Consider the following 12,081-nt stretch of genomic DNA (forward strand, 5'->3'; position numbering starts at 1 on the left):
TCAGTTGTCTTTAAGTAAAAAATGAAAGACTTTATTTCTTCAACATATATTGTTTAATGTTGTTAAGGATCTCTCAGTGTATTGGTGAAATTTTAAAACTTGGTACAAATGTAAGTTACAGAAGTGCATGCAATTTTCAAAATTTATTGAGCCATACACTAAATGTATACTGTATATCTTTATGGAAACTACTTTAAGTAAAAAAATGTAATACAGTTTCTACTAGTCAGAAGTTCCTTAATGCTTGAGATTTTAGATACATATTGGGATAGTGATTATAACAGCATTTCTATAGCATGCAAGCCATTCATATATTATATGTGGAACTGTGTTTATTCAACAGTCTATAAAACATGACCTTGTTTGGATTTAAAATTTTACCTCTATGGGTTATTTTATATAACTCATTTTCTTCAAAGTAGTGATTTTCTTTTAATACCTCTTTGCAGAATCTGAGCTAATAAATCTCTTCTTGTGTGAGCAAAACATAACCTTCCCATTTAGTAAAATTATCAAAGCAGAATATGCTGGTATAAAAGTTACTAAAATCATAGAAATATCTGAGAGGAAAGTGAAAGAAAGCATCTTAGAAACAAGAGAACAATTATTTCTGTTAATAAAAACATCAATAGCAGACAATGAGGCAGACTTTTAATGAAAAGGGATAAAAAGAAGAGTACAATTATCTGTAATCATGAGATAGACTTGAAAACATTCAATTTTTAAAATTGTTGAGTTACAGGCATTTGCAATCTTTTATTATCTTAAAAATGTTTTTTTCACTCTCTATTGTAGTTAGTTGTAAAATATATTTAAAAGTCAATTCTAACAGAGTGATCAAATATAGCAGAACACTAAATCCAATACACTATAAGAATATTGGGACCATAATATGTAATCTTTATTAAATTTATGTTTGGACTGATGCCTTGACACTGAGGCAAAACATTAAAGGCGTGCAGCAGAGCAACGGGGGAGCAGAGCAGGGAGGCCCCAAGGGAGTGCAAAAAAATACACATTTGGGGCCAGAGCTTGGCATCCCATCAGACCTGCCTAGAGGTCAAAAACCAGACCTTGATCTATTTACAGGGTTTTCTTTCTTTTTTAAACTTTAAAAACATTTTCTTTTTCTTTTAATCAATTTATTCATTTATGGGCCATTGGTTTCTTTTTGTTGTCATCACTGCTTTCTCTTGAATTGCTTGGTCTTGCTATGCCTTGTTTTTTTGAGGCATACTGTTATCTCCGCAGATCTAGCTACATAAGATAGGCTGGAAGAGCAGTCTGGAGGAGAAAACAACGGGACCGATGGTTCCAGGGGAACATGGGAGAGGGGGAGGGAGAGGTAAGGAAGTGGTGTTGACCAACACAGGGATGGGGGAGCAACAAGTGATCCACAATTAGTGGCAAGGAGGGTCTGAGAGGCCTGGCAGGGATTCGGTAAGGGCAATGTAACCAAGATAAATTACTGAAACCCAAATGAAGGCTGAGCATCATAGTGGGACAAGAGGAAAGTAAAAGGAAATAGAGGAAAGAACTGAGAGACAAAGGGCATTTATAGAGGTCTAAATACAGGGATGTGCATATGTAAATATATTTATATAGGATGGTGGGGAAATATATCTACATGCATTAATTTATAGGTTTAGTATTAAGGTAGCAGATGGACATTGGACCTCCACTCAAGTACTTACTCAATGCAAGAACACTTTGTTTTATTAAATTGGCATTTCATGATGCACACATTTCCGGCACAATCGCTGAAAACAAATGTGCGCATAAGCAAATGTAGTGAAGAAAGCTGATGACGTCTAGCTATCAAAAGATATAGTGTCTTGGGTCTTAAAGGCTTGCATGTAAATAAGCAGCCATCTAGCTCAGAAGCATCAAAGCCCACATGGAAGAAGCACACCAGCCTGTGTGACCACAAGGTGTTGAAGAGATCAGGTAACAGGCATTAAAGAACAAAAAAAATCACATCATTGTTAATGAGGATCCATACCCAATATGTAGGCAACTGGACACTCCCTTACTGAAGGTTTGCTGGGAGGAGATGAGCCAGTCATGGTATAGGGTAGCAACGTTGAAACATAAAATTTTCCTCTCGTTCTTAAATGCTTCCTCCCCCCCCTATGATGATCCCAATTCTACCTTACAAATTTGGCTAGACCAGAGGACGTACATTGGCAAAGATAGGAACTGGAAACACAGGGAATCCAGGAAAGATAGCAAAAGAAAAGAAATAATAAAAATCAGGGCTGAGATTCAGGAGAGGGGAAATAAGAAAATTATGGAAAAATTAAACTTGCTAAAAGTTGATTCTTTGAAAGAATAAATAGACTCGATAGACCACTCACAAACCTAACCAAAGAAAGGAGGTAACAAATTTCAATAGAAAGAATGAGGGATGAAAGAGGGGATATTACAACAGACCTTAATGAAATCAAAAGGATAATTACAGAGCACTATGAAGGATTGTACTCCAATGAATTCAGCAACTTGAAAGACATGGACAAACTCTTTGAAAAATAATCCCTCCCTAGACTATCGCCAAAGGATGCCAAGAATCTCAGCAGACCCAGAGCAATAGAATAAATAGACAAGGTTATCAAGGGATTACCCACAAAAATACCCCTTGGACCAGAGGGCTTCATAGGAGAATTCTACCAAGCATTTAGGGAAGAACTAATACCAATCCTACACAAACACTTCCAGAACACAGAAAAAGATGGCAAACTCCTGAGCATCTTCTATGAAGCTAACTCTGATACCCAAACCGGGCAAGGATCCCACAAGAATCGAGAACTGCAGACCAATATCCCTAATGAACATCAATGCAAAAATCATTAATAAAATATTGGCCAATAGAATACAAGAGTATTTAAAATAAATAATTCACCATGACCAAGTGGGATTCATACCAGGGATGCAGGGATGGTTCATCATACAAAAGAGCATTTATATCATTCCTCACATTGACATGAAAAACTATAATAATCACACGATAACATCAATAGATGCAAAAACAAACAAACAAACATTCTCCAACATCCAACACCAATTCCTGTTTAAGACACTTGAGAAAATAGGAATGGAAGGAAAATTCATCAAGACAATACAAGCTATTTATGAAAACCAACAGCAAATGTGGTAGTCAATGGAGAAAAGACTAACACAATCCCACTGATAAAGGGGACCAGACAAGGATGCCTTTTGTCCACACTCTTATTTAATATCGTGCTGGAGGTTTTAGCTAACAGAATAAGGCAAAGAAAAGACATCAAAATTATTCGTCTGGGGAAGGAATAGGTGAAACTGTCACTTTTTGCAGATGATATGATTTTATATATGGAAAACCCCAAAAGTTCCACAAGGGAAGTACTGGAAGCAACAGAGGAGTTTTGCAGAGTGGCAGGATACAAGATCAACAAACAGAAGTCCACTGGACAGCTGTACACATCAGATAAGACCACAGAAGAAGAGATCAAAAAGGTGGTACCCTTCACAATAGCCAAACACAAATTGAAATATCTAAGGATATACTTGACTAAAAGAACAAAAGATCTATATGGGGAAAACCACAGAATACTATTACAAGAAGCCAAGAGATATCTCAACAAGAGGAAAAATATCCCATGCCCCTGGATTGGAAGACTCAATATAGTCAAGATGTCAGTTCGGCCGAGGGCACTATATAAGTTTAATGCAATCCTGATAAAATTACCCTCATCTTTCTTCAAAGAAATGGAAAAACTCATTACCAACTTCATATGGAGAAGGGAGAAGCCCAGACTTAGAAGAGACCTCCTCAGGAAGAAGGACACAGTGGGAGGGCTTTCTTTACCTGACTTTAGCACATCCTATACAGCCACAGTTGCCAAAACTGCATGGTATTGGTACAAGGACAGATATTCAGACCAATGGAAAAAAACAGAACATCCAGAAATAAAATCATCAACATACGGACAACTGATTTTTGTTAAGGGCCCAAAAAATATCCAATGGGAAGCAGATGTCCTCTTTAACAAGTGGTTCTGGAAAAAAATGGATATTTACCTACAGAAAAATGAAGCAAGATCCTTATCTCACTCCATACACAAGAATAAACTCAAGGTGGATCATAGATCTTGAAGTTAAACCCCAAATTTTTAGGGCCATCAGTGAGGCCATTGCGACCAATTTGAGAACTTTGGCACAGAGAATAATACATAGGCTATCAGAAATAGGGAAGGACACAAGCACAGAGGAGGCACAAATTGACAACTGGGATATACTGAAGATAAAACACCTGAGTACATCTAAAGAATTCATCGAGACTAGTAAGAGAGTCCACTGACTGGGAAAACATCTTTAGCAATGACACAACAAAGGCCTTATTACTAAAATCTACAATACTCTGTAGCTTCCAAAAAGAAAAAAAAAAAAAACTAATTGGCCACTGAGGAGGTGGGCAAAGGACCTGAACAGAAGTTACACAGGTGCAGACATCCAAATGACCAACAAACATATGAGAAAATGTTCCTGATCTTTAGCCATAAGAGAAATGCAAATTTAAACAACAATGAGGTACCACCTAGCACCCTCAAAGATAGCACAATTCAAAAAATCAGAAAGCAACAAGTGTGGGAGGGTCTGTGGGGAGACAGGAACTCTCATCCACTGCTGGTGGACATGTAGGTATGTACAGCCACTATGGAAATCAATCTGGCGGTATCTAAAATAGATGGAAATCAAGTTACCATATGACGCAGAAATCTGCTTAGTGGGACAATACCCAGAATAGTCAAGAAACAAAACAAGGCCAGACATCTGTGTTCCAATGTTCGTTGTGGCCCATTTTAAAATTGCAAAGAGTTGGAAACAACCCAAATTTCCATCATGTGTGAGTGGATTAAAAAGCTATAGTACATACATACAATGGAGTACTACGCATCACTAAAAAGCAGTGAAGAACGCATGACGCACATTGTCACAAAGGAAGAACTGGAGGAAATCATGCTAAGCGAAGTAAGCCAAGAACAAAAGGACACATCCAACATGAGTCTGCTGAGGCAAACTTTAAAAATAATGCAAAAGGGGTATAGGGAAAAAGTTACTGTATAAAAACATTCCTGGGGTGAGGACCATGTAGTATATAGCAGGGACCAGACCACATATGGGAATATATATGGTAGCCAACTCTAAAGAAGTTGGGGGAAAAAAAAGAAATGAGTAGTGGGGGCACAGGGCACTAACCCACCCAAGCTGAGGGTATTCTTTATATCCCCACAGGGAAAGTGGGACCAAACTTCAACCCAGTGCTCCAAGATGTGAATGCAACATGCCAGCATGGAGTCGGGAACCCGTGGAGAGGTCAGAGGGGCCGACCCCAATTCCAACTACTATGTGAATACCAGTCCCTCCCCCCAGAAGAATTTATTTCAAAGGACTTCACTGAATCTGCCACTCCAGGAGAGGGACATATCTGATTAGAGCAGATGGGAGCAGATGACGGGGGAGGAGTAGAGGGTGGAGCACATCCTGACCTACCAGGCCTTGAGGACGATGTTCCCAATTAGAGGAGCCAGTCCACAGAGAAGACCACATGGCCGGCCCCACTATGAGACACGACATCCCTCACTGGCCCACAGCCTTACAGGGGACAATACCGGAGACACTGTGTGGGAATTGCACCCTATCTGATCCCACCACACAGAGGCAAAACATTAAGGGGGTACAACAGAGCAGCAAGGGAATGGAGCGGCGAGGTCCCCAGGGAACACTGAAGGTGGACTTTGGGGCCAGGGCATGGTGCTCCAACAGACTGGACTTGAAAACACTCCTAAAGGCCAACAAACGGTCCTTGAACTAACTATAAGCTTTTTCTTGTTGTGGTTTTGTTGTTTTTTTTTTTTGTCATTGACTTGTTTTTTTTGTTGTTGTTGTTGTTACTTGATTTTGCTGTGTCTTGTTTTTGTGCATGTTATTATCTCCGCAGGTCTATCTACATAAGATAGGCTGGATGAACAATCTGGAGGAGAAAACAACAGGTTTGACAGTATCCATGGCCATGGTAGAGGAGGAGGTGGGGGGAAAGGTACTGGTGTTAACAAAGCCAGGGACAAGGAAACAACAAGTGATCCAAATCAGTGGTTAGGAGGGTGTAGGAGGCCTGGTAGGGCATGATCAAGGGCAATGTGACCAAGAGAAATTACGGAAACCCAAATGAAGACTGAGCATGATAGTGGGACAAAAGGAAAGCCAAAGAAAATAGAGGAAAGAACTGGGAGGCAAAGGGCATTTATAGAGGTATAAAGGTATGTACGTATGCAAGTATATCTATATATGAGGATGGGGAAATAGATCTATATGCATATATTTGTAGGTTAAGTATTAAGGTAGCAGAAGGACATTGGGCCTTCACTCAAGTACTCCCTCAATACAAGAATACTTTCTTCTATTAAATTGGCGCTCTATGATGCTCACCTTCCTAACACTGAAGACAAAGAGGGTGAAAAATCAAATATGGTGAAGAAATCTGATGGTACCCGGCTATCAAAAGATAGAGCATCTGGGGTCTTAAAGTCTTGAAGCGGGCCTCTATCTCAGAAGCAACAAATCCCACATGGAAGCACACCAGCCTGTGTGAGCTTGAGGTGTCGAAGGGATCAGGTATCATCAGAACTAAAAATCATATCATAGTGAATGAGGAGTGGAGTGTGAAGTGGAGACCCAAAGCCCATTTGTAGGCCACTGGACATCCCCTTACAGAAGGGTCTCCGGGAGGAGACTAGCCAGTCGGTGTGTAAGTTAGCAACGATGAAACATACAACCTTCCTCTAGTTCATAAATGCTTCTTCCTGCCCCACTATCATGGTCCTAATTCTACCTTGAAAGTCTGGCTGGACCAGAGGTTGTACACTGGTACAGATAGGAACTGGAAACACAGGGAATCCAGGGTGGATGATCCCTTTAGGACCAGTGGTGTGAGTGGAGCTACTGAGAAGGTGGAGGGAGGATGGGTTGGAAAGGGGGAATCGATTACAAGGATCTACATGTTACCTCCTCTCTGGGGAATGGACAACAGAAAAGTGGGTGAAGGGAGCCTCGGACAGGGCCAGATATGACAAAATAATAGTTTATAAATTATCAAGGGTTCATGAGGGAAGGGGTAGCGGGCAGGGAAAGGAAAATTGAGGAGCTGATGTTAGGGGCTTAAGTGCAGAGCAAATGTTTTGAGAATGATAAGGACAATGAATGTACAAATGTGCTTTCCACAATGTATGTATGTATGGATTGTGATAAGAGTTGTATGAACCCCTAATAAAACGATTAAAATATTTTTAAAAAATTAAGTGTCATGGACTGCAGAAAACAACAACAGCAACAAGTCTCTCTGAAATATTCAGCCAAGATGCTCCCTGGAGATAAAAATGGTGAGACTTCACGTCATCAACATTGGACCTGGCCTCAGTAGAGACCAATCCTTGGGAAAGGACACCATACCTGGTACAGTGGAGGGGCAGCAAAAAAGAGGAAGGCCCTCAAGGAGATAGACTGACAGTGTCTATAACAATGGGCCCAATCGTAGTGCAATTGTGAGGATGGCTAAGGACTTGGCTGTGAGTTGGTACCGACTCAATGGTACCTAGCAACCACCATCTGACAAAGGATATCTAACAGTCTCCTGTAGCAGTATTACCTATAATGATAGAAATTTGAACAGATTTTGTTTTTAAAAGCTCATATTTCATCATCTTATCTTTTTCAGGTTTTCATGTGTTTACAGGTTCTTGTCATAAATGGAGTGGGCAAATATTTTCCATATACTCTGGAGTAGTTCATGTTCCATTAGAATTATTTTTTCTTTGACTATTTAATAACATTTTGCTCTTAAGAACAAATATATTATATATTTAAAATTTTCACAATACAAATTCTATGTAATATAAGAAATTCAAAGCATCTCCTCTTTTCATATTAGAAATATATTATTCACCTTTCAGAATTCACTTGCACTGCTACCATTGTTGCAAAATATGGGGAGTGTGCTAAATTGTACATTGATGCTATTTTCTGCTGAAGGACAATGATCCTAAAGATCAAATGGCATAGGTAATAGCCTTACAGATTATAATTACAGTGGTGAAGTATCTGCACCTGCCTCCTATTATAATGCATAAAGAAGGTCCCCACATAGACATCTGGGAGAAGTTGTTGCTCATTGTCAGCTTATGGTCGGGCAGAGTGCCCTAGTAATACAACCAGCTCTATGGATGCTGAGTAAGACATGTTCGAAGACAAGAAAAATGTACCAGATTGATCATTTTCTTAAATAAAACATTTGTGTCTTTACATACAGAAAATAGATTAGTAACAGGCTCATACAAAAAGTCAAATTTTGATGGACTTGATCGAGGCAGTCTCTGGGGATATCATTGCTACGAGGCTGACTTTTTTCTTTTCTTTTAAGGATAATCTTAGTGTAGGGACCCTGCTCTGAAAATGTGCAAGTCGAACATTAGAAATAACAGTGAATGGAGATGGAGGTATCAAAGTGGTAAATAATGGCATTGCCATATTTTGATAGGCATGTAGCTTATATTACTAATTTTTTCCTATTGGCAACTAAAAAGCTAGTGACCTTTATATAAGACTTTTTTTCTTGGTAATTTTGTGTGACTTGCTGATCTACTTCCAGATGCCAGCCAACAAACACCTTACGCATCACAATGGTTCCATCTTCCATTTTCCTGGGGATTGCAACTGATAGGGGATCATTTCCTTTTTGTGGCACCTGGGTTCCTTATGAGTCAGGGGCCAACTAACCAAGAGCTTACAATGCAGCAACACCAACTGGGATAGAGTTGCTTATGTTTTAGGGAAGAAAACAATTCCTAAGTATCTTTGTATTCTCAGTTCTGCACAGTGCCTGGCCCAAAGGAAACTCATCACCAGGATGTTTATGCTGACTCATGAGAGCCCTAGCTTTACAGAGTAGATCTACCACACGGGGCTTTCTTGCTATATAATTTGTATAAAAGCAGATCACCAGGCCTTTTTTCTGTGATGCTGCAAGGAACATTTGACCCGCCTATCATAGATCAATAGACAATTTGCAAACACTTGCACTCTGTAAAGACATTTTTAAGTTCTCATGTCTGCACATGGCTGGCACAACATATCATTGTGTAAATAGTGATTTATTTTGTGCATCTGAAATTCCATGTTAAAAAGATACATGCTACATATCTCATTCTTAAAAGACTAACACCCGTGAGTACCTATTGACTTTAAGGACATTTAGTGTGGCCCTTCTTGTGTATTATCATCTTTTCAACTGCCCTAAATAGTTCAAGCTTAATTACCTCCCATATTCTCCAATTCCTTCTCAACCTCTCTTGCTAACCTCTGACTCCCCACACCTCCTCTTGCATAAAGTCAGGGGCAAATAATGATGTGATAATTCTGTCATCCTAAACTCCACGTCATCCGTGTCCCTGTCTCTTTCTGCACAGCTGCTGTCATGGTTTGCTACTACACCATTTTCCAGCAGCACTCTCCAGCACTAACCTGGAAAACTGTAGTAGCCACTTGGCTGGACGTTCTGCCTTCAATGTCTCTTATGCTCCAATCTAGCACAAAGTGGGGAGTATCAAATATATTTATTTTTTTCAATTAGCACTATATCTGCCATATTTAAATAAAATATTTATGTTCCCTTGTTGCTTAACAACGTCTAAATAAAAGATGCTAGTTTAAAAGTAGGAATAATATTTGTTCAACATTCTTGATTTCAATGCATTACTAATAGATATGTGAGATTTGATGAACTCTTACATCTGGATCCAAATATCAGGCAAATATTTCTCAAATATTTGACCTGTTTAGAATTCAGTCTTGAATGTGGAGTTGTGACAGATAAAGAGATGTTATTTCTCTCCATTATAGTTATTTTTGTCATGTTCATATAATCTAAAGAATGAGCTGGTAGATTAATGGTATGTCAGAGCTCCTTTAAATCCATCCTCGACTGCAACACAAACTACAAAAGGATCTACACAATTTAAGTGGGGATACATCAATCATAGAAATGAGCAGGCTGTGGGTCCAGGTCAATACCTTCCAGCCCATTAAACAGAGGGAAGGGAAGCAAGTTTGCTTACGTTCAATATGCCAGAGAGCAGAGATGAATAACAACAACGCAGGTCTCTGACTACAGCCTGCCAATATTAACTTGAAAAATTATCCACCATTAATCCATCACAGTCCTAATTATTACTGAACTTCTACATTAACAGGAAAGGGAATTTAATGAAATAGGTTAAAGAGCCTAGTTGTTGTTTTTTTTAAATCTTATTGGATTACATTTTAATACATTCCTATTATTAATGAATCTAGACATGTTAAAAGGAATCCTTGTGGCAGGTTTTGAAAGAAATTATATCAATAAAATTACTCACTGTACTTCTAAAAGTAGCAGTCTTGTTAGTACCCATTTATATTGAAGCCTTTATAGCAAATTCCAGATTTTTTTTGGCTATTGTTTAAGTATGAACAATGGGGAGATAGGAGCTTATTCTTCTTTTCTTAATAAAATAAGACTCAATGACAATTAGGGTAAACACAATTCTCATAATAGACTACAACGGTATTTCGAATGAACACTGTAAGCTGCTTAATTGAAGTCTGGGTAATATAATAAAATCTCTGAGAATTAAAGTTGAATAATTCAAAAAGGAAGCTAGGCTGTATAGTTGAAAATGTCTATAATATTAAACCATGTCCAGCTACCATTTTTTTCCTTTACCTTTCTCTTGATAGATTATATGAAGGAACATCAAAATTCTCAGAAAAATAAAATAAAAAGACAATGGAATTATCCAAAAACTCCATGTTTCTTTAGTAGTCATGGTTATTCAATTTCACAATATCCTTCATAAATCTAATAATTTTATCATATTTTTATTTTTAAAATATACCTTCAAGTATGTTTTATATACTTGACACAATTGTCCTTTCAATAAATATCTAAAGCATAGAACCAACTCATCTAAAGAATAGACCCAACCAAGCTTGTTTTTCATTTTATATTACATCTTCAATATTATTGGTTATTTCTGGTTATTCTGACTCCATTTTTTTCAGATTAGAGAATCAAAGCTGTGGCAGGGGCACAAAGATCTCTTCAAACGTAAAATGTGGTTAACATCAGTAAAACAAGTAATAGAAATTTTAATAATCATTAGCTTGTTTGCGTTCCTAGTTAATGGCACATATAGTAGGATATTATATGTAATAATTCAACTTGAGTAGAGTCATCCATTAACCTCTGAGAATGAAGATTCCATGGGAATTCTAAGACAAAACTTAAATAATGTCTACATTGCTTTCAACGTGGATACATCGGACTGCAATTAATTTGTGCATCCTGAAGTACTTCTGGTGAGTTTATAATAAGAAATCTTTGGAATATCCAAAGACGACTGTGTTAGACAGGGTTCTCTAGAGAGACAAAACCAGATTGTTAATAATTATATATATATTCATAAAGATAGATAGATAGATAACACAAGAAATGAACAGTTAAATTATATACAGATAGAGAGTTTTGAGACACTGGCAGTCTTTCAAGTCTTGAGGGCCAGCCAGTCCTATGTAGAGAGATTCAGGCTATCCCAGCACAGGCAGCAAACAGCAAGATAGGTCACCAACAGTCAGCCAGGTCACCAACAGTAAGTCCCCAGCTCAAGAGATGTAAATTCCAACTGTGTGGTGAGGCAGGTCTTAAAGGGACCTCAAATTACAGCTACACAGTCCACGGGTTAAGTGTCCCAAAGGTAGTGTAGCTTGAAAACTGAGGCACAGAACAAACAAGGCCACACTGGTCCGATGTTCAAAGAGCGAGAGACAAGAAAGGCCAGGCTCCAGGGACATTTGTCTCTCTGCCCTTCAATTAATCCCACATGTATTTCTTGGTCAGGCTGGCACAATAAACTAATTAACTCAACTCTCAATAGTTAATAAAAATATGTTAGGTTAAATCCAAAGAAGGTGATTGAAAAATTAGTTTGCGCTGCCAGTGAACATTTTCCACAAAAT

This window comes from Tenrec ecaudatus, chromosome 7 (genome assembly GCF_050624435.1).
Source record: "Tenrec ecaudatus isolate mTenEca1 chromosome 7, mTenEca1.hap1, whole genome shotgun sequence".
Lineage (NCBI taxonomy): Eukaryota > Metazoa > Chordata > Mammalia > Afrosoricida > Tenrecidae > Tenrec > Tenrec ecaudatus.